A 13,172-nucleotide genomic window follows, 5' to 3' on the forward strand; every position below is an offset into this window, starting at 1 on the left:
AGCTGGTACACTTTTTTGTAGTGCATAGAGCCTACAGCCTACCTCACCCCGGGGAAGATTAAGAGGCACTTCCAGGTTCAAGGGGCGGTATGCCCTAGATTCCTGGCACCTGATGTGGAGCTAGACCACATGTTGTGGAGCTGTCCGAGGTTGGGGACCTACTGGGTAGAGGTGGGGGAGCTCCTTAAGGCAGTAACTGATCGACAAGTGGAATTTGACATGGCAACCTGTTTGCTGCTTTGGTTTCCCCACACAGCGAAAACGAAAATCACTAGTAAATTTATCGACCTGGGCCTCATATTAGCACAGCATGAAATCACATGGCACTGGAAGTCGAAGGAGGGCCCGTCCAGTAGGAGATGGACGACTGAATTACAGAAATGGGCCCAGGGGGAAAGTACGATCAGGTTTCAGCAGGCCACTCGGTCAGCCAATGAGAAGAGTATGGACATGGCAAGGGCATGGGAGGGGCTGGTGCAAGCGCTGAAAGATTACCTGCTGGAGGACGAGGAAAGGGTTGAATGATCATTTTAAAGTTCCGTGGGACACAAATGGAACCACTGATACCCAGATCTCTTCTGAATACAAATACATATGCTATGACGAGGCCCGCACCAGCAGCGACACTGAGTGAGGGTGGTGGGAGGGGGAATTGGGACTCTGTAGTGGTGCAATTGTTGGGACGGATGATTGCGGGGATGCAGAAAAGCAGATAATGGTTCACTGAACTGCCTGATAATGATGACTTTCTTGCATGTTTTCTCTCTCCTAAATTTCTTCTGCTCTTGGCATCTTGTGGCTGACGCTGCCCGACCTCCGGGCTGTGGGCCGAAAGGCTGTGTACTGTATCAAATATGTTCTGTTGACAGTAGCTACCTGATGTCGATATATTGAAAAGAATGCCTGTATACCCCCATGAATCTGCAATAAAATATAGTTTACAAAAAAAAAAAAAATCAGCAGTGGTAAAGTGCCCAGAGTCATAACAAATGGTCGGTATAAATACAGGAGGAAGGCAAAAAGTTCTGGGATAACTCCACAAAAAGTGCTTTCAAAGACACATGGATAGATATTTTTCCCTGAGGGGTTCTAAGTGATGTTATTGACAACAAGAGCAACATTCAAGGCTTTCCATGGGTGGAGCTTAGGTGTTCCCACGCATTCACCCATGGATTTTGGGACATTTCCAGATTAACCAACATGGGAATGTGTCAACAGGCTTTATGGTGGTTGGAGCATTCATTGGTGGTGTTTTTACTTGGATTTTTACTTTATACCTATTGAAAAACAAACAGAGCTTTACTTTGTTTTTCCTTCTTAAACATCAGTACTTACGTATGCAATACACCACGTCAGGCGTTCAACAGAGGTTCGACTGCTCTAAGAGGTATATTGGCCATTGGTCCAGTGAGTGGCACACCGGAACTATAATATTCCACAGCAGTGGTTTACAAGTTTTGTTTACCTCCGATGTGACACACATACAGTGAGTTATGCTTTTCCAAAGACCCTGTTCATGATAGTGAAAGGATAGTAGAATTATATATAACAAACAAATCATTTTCCAGGACTAAATTATGTGCCCTGTACCTTAGTGTGCTCTTGTATCTGATGTAACTTGTAATGCAACAATCCTAAATGTAAAGCTTTCTGATACCCTCTTGGGTCATGTTTGCGCTGTTTAAAACTTTATGGATAACTAATCTTGTCACAGACTGCAGCCACCCTCTTGGAGACTCTCATGATCGACTTATAGGGCGATAGCAAAGGATAACCCTGCAAAAACACTCAACCTATATCATGGTGGTAGCTGCTGCAAAAACACTCAACCTATATCATGGTGGTAGCTGCTGCAAAAACACTCAACCTATATCATGGTGGTAGCTGCTGCAAAAGCACTCAACCTATATCATGGTGGTAGCTGCTGCAAAAACACTCAACCTATATCATGGTGGTAGCTGCTGCAAAAGCACTCAACCTATATCATGGTGGTAGCTGCTGCAAAAGCACTCAACCTATATCATGGTGGTAGCTGCTGCAAAAGCACTCAACCTATATCATGGTGGTAGCTGCTGCAAAAACACTCAACCTATATCATGGTGGTAGCTGCTGCAAAAACACTCAACCTATATCATGGTGGTAGCTGCTGCAAAAACACTCAACCTATATCATGGTGGTAGCTGCTGCAAAAGCACTCAACCTATATCATGGTGGTAGCTGCTGCAAAAGCACTCAACCTATATCATGGTGGTAGCTGCTGCAAAAGCACTCAACCTATATCATGGTGGTAGCTGCTGCAAAAACACTTAACCTATATCATGGTGGTAGCTGCTGCAAAAGCACTCAACCTATATCATGGTGGTAGCTGCTGCAAAAGCACTCAACCTATATCATGGTGGTAGCTGCTGCACAAAGACATTGAAAAGTGTGACGGGTTGTATGCTTAAATTAATCTTGGTGACTGATAATTTCTTGTTCTGCAACCCAGACCATTGTTGTTTTTGACCCATACACAAACTTTGCCAATTGGCCTCATTCTGCTATAATAGGAACCATCTATCCTGAGTGCCAAGATAAGTCTCCTTTGGACATGAAAATCGACATTCCCCGTTGGGGTTTAGAGTACTAGGTCTCTTCTGTAGCATGCAGTTTGCTTTCAGTCGCATGAGTGGGATCACAAAATCCATGTTTGGACATACTCATTGCTTGGGGCGTCACACTGACAAATGCAAGACACACTATGGGTGGAATGGTTGAGATTACTTCAAGCCTCCACCCATCACTTTTTTATGCTTCTTTGTGAACCACCTTAAGTGTGTCAAGAATGCTCAGACTTGGGTCTCTTGCTCACTGTGCCATAACGATCAAGCTACATACTGCTTAATACCTTCTTTAATGCGTCCATGCTCCGAGGCAACTTGGTCTGGTGGGCATGGGTTGACTGCTCCTATTGGAGCAGAATACAGGTTGGTTATCAAATGGCTTGTTCCGGCCTGGGGTGGTCTGGTGGGCAGAAATAATGCACTGGTTTATGGTCCAGAGTAATTACCAGTGGCTGAAATTAATGTAAGAAATTGAACCACAACTTTTTTGTTTTCAGACATACGTTATCCTGAGTGTGACAGATATGCACAGACATATTCTTGTACTCACTGGGGCAATGGAATGAAACAACGCCTTACTGAGGAGGTCCAAATAGCCTAACCCAGGCTAAAATTGCCTGTGGTCATGCTTGAAGGTCACTTGGGTTGGTAGTTTTGGCTGCACTGTTTATACTGGAGCTATTTCTGGATACTTTCTGATTTGGCATTTGTGGCAATAAACAAAGCACTGGATTTGGGCTCAGTATTTAGAGTGGTTGTCATTTTTGGGATTTCCTCATAGGCTAGAGGCAAAGGAAAAGCTTCACTGTGTGAAAATAGTGTCATCTTCTGAATGCACCCAAGTGTGAGTTCCATAAAACAAAGCTAGAACTCTTTGTCCATAACGTTTCTTATGTCGGCATCACATCAGATCCTGTTAAAGTACAAACACAAAAACAACAGTTAATGGACAGAATGCAAAACAATGTCATACATTCACCCCAGTACAGAGATCTGGGCCTAAATCCATCGATGTTTTGCTCACCGTGTCATTCCAGTTTGAACCCAGCCATATGCAAATCAGTCTTGACCCTGTGCCCCATGGGAACAGTCCAGCTCGAACTGTCAAGCTAGGTCCTCCCTGAACTAGAAACAAGCATCCTAGGACCGGTTTCGGGATATCAGCACTCATCAGCCACGATAGCTTGATTCCAGTGGTATGAGAGCACAGGACTCAGGTCTGAATTGGGGTGGCGTGATTAGCAAAATAACGATGGATTAAACCCAGATCTGTGACTGGGGGTGAATGTTTTGCCAATGTGCAACATTCCGTCCATCATCTTGTGTGTTTTGCTGTTCACACTATGTGGGAAAAGTATGCCCAGACGTGGGTCCCGTGTTCACTACGCCACTGGTGTCAAGCTATCCTGGCTGATGACGACTGATAGCCAGAAACCGGTCCTAGTATGCTTGATTTCGGTCCAGGGAAGACATGGTTTGGCAGTTCGGATAGACTGTTCCCATGAGGCACAGGGTCAAGACTGATATGGCCATGTCTGAACTGGGGTGGCGTGGTGAGCAAAATAACGATGGATTAAACCCAAATCTGTGACTGGGGGTGAATGTTTTACCAATGTTCAACATTCCATCCATCATCTTGTGTGTTTTAAAGTACAAACATAGCCAAAACTGGACCCCCGCAAGATGTTTCCATGGTCTGTTCATTTCTTGTTATGATCACATAAATGTGAGAAAAGATTTAGGAAAATTAAGCAAGCCATTGAGAATGCTGCTGAAATGGCATGTTTCAGATTATTTTTGGAAATCAAAAGGCCAAAATGCCCGCTCATATTGACTAATGGGGACTATGGTTAAAGGAGTATGATTTTATCACTGTCCATCATCCAGGAAAGGATCAGAACCCAGATGACTGATTTTCCAGAGTGCCTGTACACGGTCATGTTACTCCATCCGAGATAGCTGAGGCCTATATTAACTTCATTGTAAAATCAAATACAACATCTGCTATTTTGTTAACCTTTATTATCACTGCCTGAGTCAAGATAGTGACATGTTAAAGTTAAAGGATATAATGATACATCAGACATGGAAGCAAAACACACTCTTCCACTCACTAGTATGTTTAACATTAAAAATACAAAAAATGTGGACAATCTAGTTCATATAAATGGATCATCTGCTCCATAGGCATATCTTTGGAACATCTGTCAGGAGACATGTTTCTGAGTCAGATGAACAACTAACCATTTAGGTCCTGTTTTTCGCATAATCTTTAAAAAGCTTAAAGTGGCATTGTTTGGAACTTAATAAAGAACTGGGACACTTCATTCACGATATAAGGAACATGTTTGTTTAACTTTAATTAGCATATTCTACAGACAATGTTGAGCTTGTAGTGTATATCTTGACTGCAAGGCATTGTAATTTGGCCTCAACACCATAGGCTTTGCTCCGGGCGGTTTACACACTGCTTCTTTCATCTTAACTACAAAGACAAGTTTTTGAACTTATCATAATCTAATCAACCTAAACCTACTTGTACATTCAGATCTTTGTTTGCTGTTCTGTGCCTCTGTGCTGAGATACATGAGATGCTCCTTCAGTGTATTACCTCTTCGGCTGAAGAACCTCAGCTATTATAGAACAAATACAGAATATATGGACTGCAACATGAGAAGCAGAATCTGAAATTCAGGCCATGGTCAGCTCAGGCAGAAGACCTCCAGTACACTTCCTTTCAATGGAGAAGAGGCAGAGAAAGGCTCTGCTCCACAAGACTGGAGAATCTATTCTGGGTCACTCTTGTGGAAAGGATGAAACATGTTTGAAGTATTTAAAGTAAAATTAGAAATAGAACCATCACAATTTATGACAGCATAGGCATGACTGCGAGGACAATGTGACCCCATTATGAGCATTGCCACAACAAGATGAAGTCACTGGCAAGAAAATGAGCTGCTTCATCTGCTGGCTTCAGACTTTGTAAGGGTGGTTTTCATATTCGGGGGGTCTTTATGAGAAGAAACTGAGAATGCAGCAGAGTTGATGTAGTCATCTTCAGGTGGACAGCCTGGTATCCATTTCCATCTTACCCTGATAGACACACATATAAGAGGATTTCATGTAGGCATCACAGCAATATCAGAAACAACTGAAAACAGTTATCTGTTTTTTTTTACAGAGCGTGTGCCCGATAGTCTCCAGACACTCTTAAAGCCCAGCTTGGGAACAACCCTAAAACACAGATAGCACTACTGGGAATTGCTGAAGCTGAATAGTAAGTATCACTTTCAACTGCTCATCAACAGGTTTGAAGTATTTAAAGTAAAATTAAAAATAACAAATTCAATGTCGTCATCTGCAAGGGGACTGCCAGTACCCATTTCCTTCATACCCTGATAGGTTCACAGATTTTAACATGTAACTACGGAAACTACTGCGCATCCATCAATAAACCCTACAACATATACTAAGATTTCATTTTTGCATCACAGCAATACCTGCAACAACTGAGAAGAATTACTTGTCTTTCTGCAGAGCTTGAGCTCAATCTTCTCCAGGCACCCTTAATGCCCAGCATGGTACAACTCAAAAACAAAGATAGTACTACTGGGAATCCCTGCTGAAGATTTATAAAGTCCAAATAAACAGATAGGGAAGTGTAGAGGTATTGGTGATAGAATTACCCTCCTGAAATATGTATACAAACAATGGGGTTCTATCAATGCGTGCAGAATTTTTTTTTTTTTTTAATGAATTTTATTTATACAAAACAAATGGGGACTGGAGGGCTAATATTTGCTGATGGCAAAGGTAAGCACTATGTGTTTTTAAAATACCCCTGACACACTAACGATCCCTTAGTGTCATGCTTCATCATGGGGGTCTTCCTGTCCCTCTACGGGGCGGGCGTGCTGTGATCTACGAACTACGCGGGAGCACTTGGTTTTATTGAGAATAGGCTATGTGTGATGTGATGGTTGTGTAAGTGATTAGGAATGTGTAGGGACTTAAGTGTGTGAATATAAAAGAATTTAAAAAATGTCCTGGCTAGTAGAAAAAATGATTTATTAGCTTCTCTTGCTGGAAATGTTAAAAAAGGGTGTGGTAGGGCTGGAATGCACCCTACTTGATCGACATGTTTCATAAGTAGTCCCCTACTGCTTATTCATCAGGACCTTCGTTAGTCCCTACTAGAAAAACTCAGGTAACTCACTAAATGTAGTATGCCTATTGTCCTAAAATAGGGTAGCAAAAATGGGCCACTCTATTTTGTACTAGGGCTTGAGTAGGCCCTTTCAAAAGAAAAAGATGACCCAATGTGGTCTATTGGTCCGAAATTAAGCGTGCCCCATGAGCCAGCATCAAGGGTGGTCCTTGCAATCATTCACCGCCGATGAGATTCGCCTCAATCCTGCCCAAGTGCTGCTCCGTGGAGCTGTTCGAAACTGACAGCCTCCCAAGTGAGAAGTGTTCCATTCCGTGGTTTCACATTCCCTCTCACTCTGACTGCAACGCACGAGGGAGACGCCACCGAAGCCTCAGAACCCCCTGACCCACAGCCTACCTTCCTGACGCTCCCGCTGACCTGTACACGGCAGAATTTTCATCAGTGAGCTGTGAGCGGCTAGCATGGGGAGCAAGGTGAAGGGAGCAAGGTGTCTCTGTCCCCTGCGGAGTGCGGTCCTCAAGCCGCGGTTGATTCTGCAGAGCCCCGAGGACGCCCCCAGCGGTTGCATTAGGACCGTCATCTGGAGCAGCATAGGCAAGCTCACGGTAAGCCCCCCCCCGCACGCACGCCCTTCTGGTGCCTATGCTCGCCATTATCCCCATAAGCAAGGGGGGCCACGACTGCGGCTAGGGGTCGCTGCTGAGGACTGAGTACTGGGGCTGCGGCATCAGATTTCCTTTTCTACCTGCACCCACGCTCGCCCTTCCCAGCCTGCCTAGCCCGCCTCTTGCCCTCATTAGTGGTCGGCAAAGGTGTTGTGGCTGTGGATAGGGGTTGCAGCTGCAACTGAGGATTGTTATCTGTGGGCTGTGGCAATAACTGCGGAGCCAGCGGCTAGGTGTCAGAGGCGATTGCAGCATCACAGGCTTTGACACAGCAAACAAGTGATCATGTGGAGAAGTGGCATCAGTCGGAGTCAATTGGAGAAGAAGGGCACAGCAAGAGCGCAGGCTGTGGCCGGCAGGCTGGTTGGCTGGCTATGATTGTTCCAGTGCTGGTCAATGAAAGCCAGTGAAGTCTAGTACAAGATAGTGCAGGAAAGTACCTAACAGATGGTGGTGCTCAAAAATCCAACTCGTTTGCAGTCTGACCCTGAGTCGGGTTGAGCCAAAGTGTCATTTTGAGCCCTCAAAGTCCTGCACTGACTCTGGCACTTTGGTTCTAGCTTCAGATCTACCAGCACTTCCAGTGAGTGCATCAGCACAGTTTTGAGGAAACAGAAAGAGAGCAGTGAAGCTGTGCTGAGGTCAGCACATGTGAGCAGCAGGTTGTGCTTGTGTTCCAGAATCCAACAAACAGCACACATAAATCAGTACTACATGGATCTGTTGTAAGAAGGCGGGATAAAGAGAAGGTCTGATAAAGAAGGAACACAGAGGAGAACAGAGGAGAGTGGAAATCTGTGCTTTGTGCCTGGTTCCCCGTGCCCGGCCATCTTTAAATTGATCATCAAGCAATGTCTTTACACCCCATACCCAGTAACTCCCAGAAATTGACTTAAAAAACATAATTAGTTACAAAATAATAGTAGCAAGAGACAAAAGAAATATTGCCAACAAAGATTGTCAACAATGAGGTCTGGCCGCCAGCGTGGGACCTTGCCTCGACCCCAACTAAAATGGCGGAGAAAGAATGAGGGGATTTCAGATTGCGGGGTCGATTTCCTGTTTACTCAAAGCAGCCCCAAAGGAGTCACTCTGTGAGAGCATCACAAATCAATAGCATTTTCTCTAAACATAGATTATCCTGTAGATGTCAAATTCTCGGGAATTCGTAATAGGCCAAGTAGTCGCCAATCTTCGATTATAGGATACCTTAGGCAGAATAAATCTGAAAACAAGGCAATTGTGAATGGAGCATCGCCAGTGTGGGTTTGTGTCAATGTGGATCAAACATCTGAGATCTAATGCAGTCGGCTCGCAAGGCTTAGGCACAGTCATAGGGCAAAGGTTGGAGGATGCCCTTTTTTACCAGAGTCAGAATCAGAGAAAAAGAAAGTCAGTAGTGATTCCCAACTAATAAACAAGAGCACTGGACACTATTTGCCCTCAGCCATTGTACAATCTACTCGTCCAATTCAGGTCCAAGCTCAGGTTCATGGACCTAGAGCTTCTAAGGATTCTATGTTCCCTATTGTAGTATCTGATGGGTGCAAAGATTCATCGATTTCAATACCACAAGTTCCTAATCAAAGAGACATTATCAACATATCTTCTGGTTCAGAATAAAACTCAAGTGATGAGGTCTTTTTGTCCTCATTTACTATACCCAATTTAAAAATCTTGAAGGGCTGTCAATCCTTGATTCCAGGGTCATCTTCCAACCCAAATGGTAGTAAAAAGTTATCCAATATAGCTCTGGCAAGTTTAATTTGGGAAACTAGTTTTATCAAAAGAGATAATAAGTCAACTCTGGTTCCAGACAAAGGCTTAGTTGTGACGGTGGCAACCCCAAAAGAACACACTATGTCTGTGCAAGCCGAATCTATGATTAATCCGCTCACTTCAGCAGATCTATCATTACTTGCCAAATATGACGAAAACTTTCGGGATAAATCTTGTGCCTTAAAAAATAAACAAATTAGCCCAGTTTGCAGAATTTTGGGTAGTTTACTCAACACAATGGACAATATTACTAGCGCTCTTAACTTTCACTCGAACAAATTGAACATTCAAGTTGACTTACTAAAGAAGCTTGCCATCTATGTATCCGGAATCAATGCCAAACTGCTTCACCTTTCAAATCAGGTAACCAAAGTACAAACAGTTAAAGAAGATCAATTGTCAACATGTACCTGTGCGACACTAATCAATAAGATCTCTGAGCTACCGACCATCGTGAGATCCATGGTGCAAGAGGTAAAAACGATGTCAGACAGAATTGTACAAAATAAATCAGCCCCAATTGATCATAACCATGGCACCGTTTTTGAATCAAAAGCTTTAACTCCGGGACCCCCAGACAAAATTTTGAACGCACAGGCAAAAAAAAGTTATAAGAAGAGCCTCAACATCAAAATATAACCATAGCCTAAATAAAAATAAAAATCAAGAACATAACATAGCATCAACTAATAAGAAAGATGAAGTAAGAGATTATCAACTTGCAATTGATAACATAAAATTAAACACAATAGAAACAAACACGATGGAGGTAGGGTCCAGGGGAATCTTTAGAGACCGTCACACAGTTATAGCCCCCTATGTACACTATATAACTACAAAAAGATAACTGTGGGTCTGAGAACAATCTACCTTGGTTTACTGTGTCAATTTAGACCTGAAATACATGTATCCTATAAACATGGGATACAACAGGATACTTCACGCTGTGAAGTGTTTCTATCAGTTACACGCTCTATGCCACCCTTTTCATCATCTGGGCCACTTCACAGAGTGGAGAACTCTCGTTGCCACCACCTTCAAAAGATAGAGCATATAGCCCAGTGTGTAAATGGACTAGATCACTTCCCAGGTGGCAATTGCGAGTAACTGAAAGCAGTGCATCAAAAAGAAAAGTGTGAGTGATAGAAATGTGCTATATTAAAATTTGAGAGTGGACGCAAAAACAACTTTATTTAGTAGCATTCCACTTCCAATATTAAAAGACTTAGTGCAAAAAAACAGTAGTTTCAACAAATAGCTACTGGATGGTATACTTTGGTCAACATGTTTCAGCAGTTTTTTCGATCCAAATGGTATCTACTGCTTTTGTCAGGATCGTGTTAATTTTGCTACTGCTAATAATCTTAGTGAAAAACACACAAATTTAAATGATAATTATATCACCTGATATGTCTTTCCACTCCTCCTATTTCCTTCTAAGAAATGATTGGTAAGACAAGTTGCCTGTTTTTTGCACCTAATGGTACTTTTATGTTCTGAGATCCTCGTCTTAATCTTCCTAGTCGTCATCCCAACATATTTCAAGTGACAAGGGCAGCTAATCAGGTAGATGTGTCTTGTCTTTGTTCCTGTTTGACCTGATACCTCTTGCATTTGGACATCTTCCAGTACATAGGAGGACTATACAAGATAGAAAATGTCAGACATCCAAGCCGTTTCTTATTTCATTTGAGGTGAAAGATGACCATATTTCTACTACGACACCAGGGGCACAATGAAACTGAACTTCCCACAGCAGTCAGTCCTGTCCATCTATTATTAAACAATAGGGTCAATGTCCAGTCAGCTGGCAGGTTTGCATTGATGATGGATGGGAGTGAACGGTCACCTGATTATTTTTGGTGCTTTGAACCAGCAGGTGCTATATTCCATATAGGTACCCTATATAGGCGCTGTAACACTGCAACCTTTCACCTATATCCTTCCCTACATTACATATAAAACGGTTCATAAGGACTGGCTTTTTAACTATATACGTCACTGCATTCGGAACACAGGTTTTTCCCTAGTTTGATTCTCATTCATCATAGGCTTCTTGGAAGAACAGCAGGACTAATAGTGGGACCAACATCTCCTGTATAATATCTCTATATAAAGTTCAGGTCCGACGTCATCCTTTAGGCCGACAGAGTAACATAGCAAGGTAGGACCCCTGGGGAGACCTATGGGTATATATATATATATATATTCACAAAAAAAACCATAGGTTATAGACCATATATAGTTAGGAATTAGCATTTACAAAACCTTGAAAATTCACTGAAAAAACCATAGGTTATAGACCATATATAGTTAGGAATTAGCATTTAGAAAACCTTATTTTACTCACACAAAACCATTGAAATTCCATATATAGTTAGTTGCACTAACTATATATCGCGCACCCGCAATCCACTGCTGATGATGTCACATATTACATCATTCATGACATGGTCAGTGACATCACTGATGACATCACTGATGACATCTCAAATGACATCACTGATGACATCACTGATAACAACATCCAGTGATTTTTTGTTTCTATAAAGTTTAAATATGTCTTACATATTGAAGAATGAGTGGATGTGTAAGTGTCTGGATGAAGGATTTAGTAGGTGCATGACTGACTGTATGAGTGAGTGATTAAATGTGTCTCACTGACTGCATGGGTTAGTGACTAAACTGTCTTAATTTGTGCATCATTATGTCTGTTGTTCTGTAAACTGCTGCATGTGTTGATCAGTAGCTATATGAGTAACTATATGGGTTATTGATTGATTGCCCAAATATTTGTATGGGAGACTGAGTGTGTGTGTGGCTAGCTGGGAGGTGTGTGACTCTGTGCAGATCAATCTGTACTTGTATCAATGATTGTATAAGAAGGTAAGTATGTGTTAGTATATGTTTGAAAATGTAAGGTGCTCTATGTTTAACTGTATACACAAGAAAATGGAAGTGTCATTGATTCTTTACAGGACTGACTAGGTGTGTGAGTAACTCCATGGATGAGTGGCAGACTGTGAGTGTCTGTATAGGTGTATGAGTGCATATGATAGTGTTGTAAAGATGAGTGATTGTATGTATGAATGATTGTATGGGTGAATGAGTGAAGGTGTGTGTAGACGTAGCAATCAGTGAGTGCGTATGTAGTAACTAGTATTGGTGTGTCAATGGTTTCAAAAATTATACTCTCTTTTTAACACTGGGTGAAACAGAGGTTATATTAAAATGTGAGGAGATGCATTGTATTGTCACATGAATGATATCATCAGTGATGTGGTCATTGATGTCAAATGAGATGTCATCAGTGATGTCATCAGTGATGTCATTTGAGATGTCATCAGTGATGTCATCAGTGATGTCACTGACCATGTCATGAATGATGTAATATGTGACATCATCAGCAGTGGATTGCGGGTGCGCGATATATAGTTAGTGCAACTAACTATATATGGAATTTCAATGGTTTTGTGTGAGTAAAATAAGGTTTTCTAAATGCTAATTCCTAACTATATATGGTCTATAACCTATGGTTTTTTCAGTGAATTTTCAAGGTTTTGTAAATGCTAATTCCTAACTATATATGGTCTATAACCTATGGTTTTTTCTGTGAATTTCATTGTTTTTTTAACAGCTAATATCTGTAGCTGTAAAATGTATTCTTCTTTAAATCCAAAAATATATTTTATATGTTTATGAATAATTTTGTTTTTAAATAGTTTTTTTCTTCGTTCCCGCTTCGCGAATCGAGAAGCTTCCCGTTAGCTGACCTTGATGCCGCGAAATAGACCGCGAGCCGGTAAACGTTTCTTTACCGCAAGTGCCGCGTTAGAAAACAACATCGTGACGCCTCCCGTCCGCATGACGTTTCACGTTGTCGCGTGATACGTCATATGACGTGCTACGTTAGCGAACTGGTACGCGAAGCGAGTCGCAAAGCGCAGGTTTCTG

Source organism: Lissotriton helveticus, chromosome 4_2 (assembly GCF_964261635.1).
Source record: "Lissotriton helveticus chromosome 4_2, aLisHel1.1, whole genome shotgun sequence".
Taxonomy (NCBI): domain Eukaryota; kingdom Metazoa; phylum Chordata; class Amphibia; order Caudata; family Salamandridae; genus Lissotriton; species Lissotriton helveticus.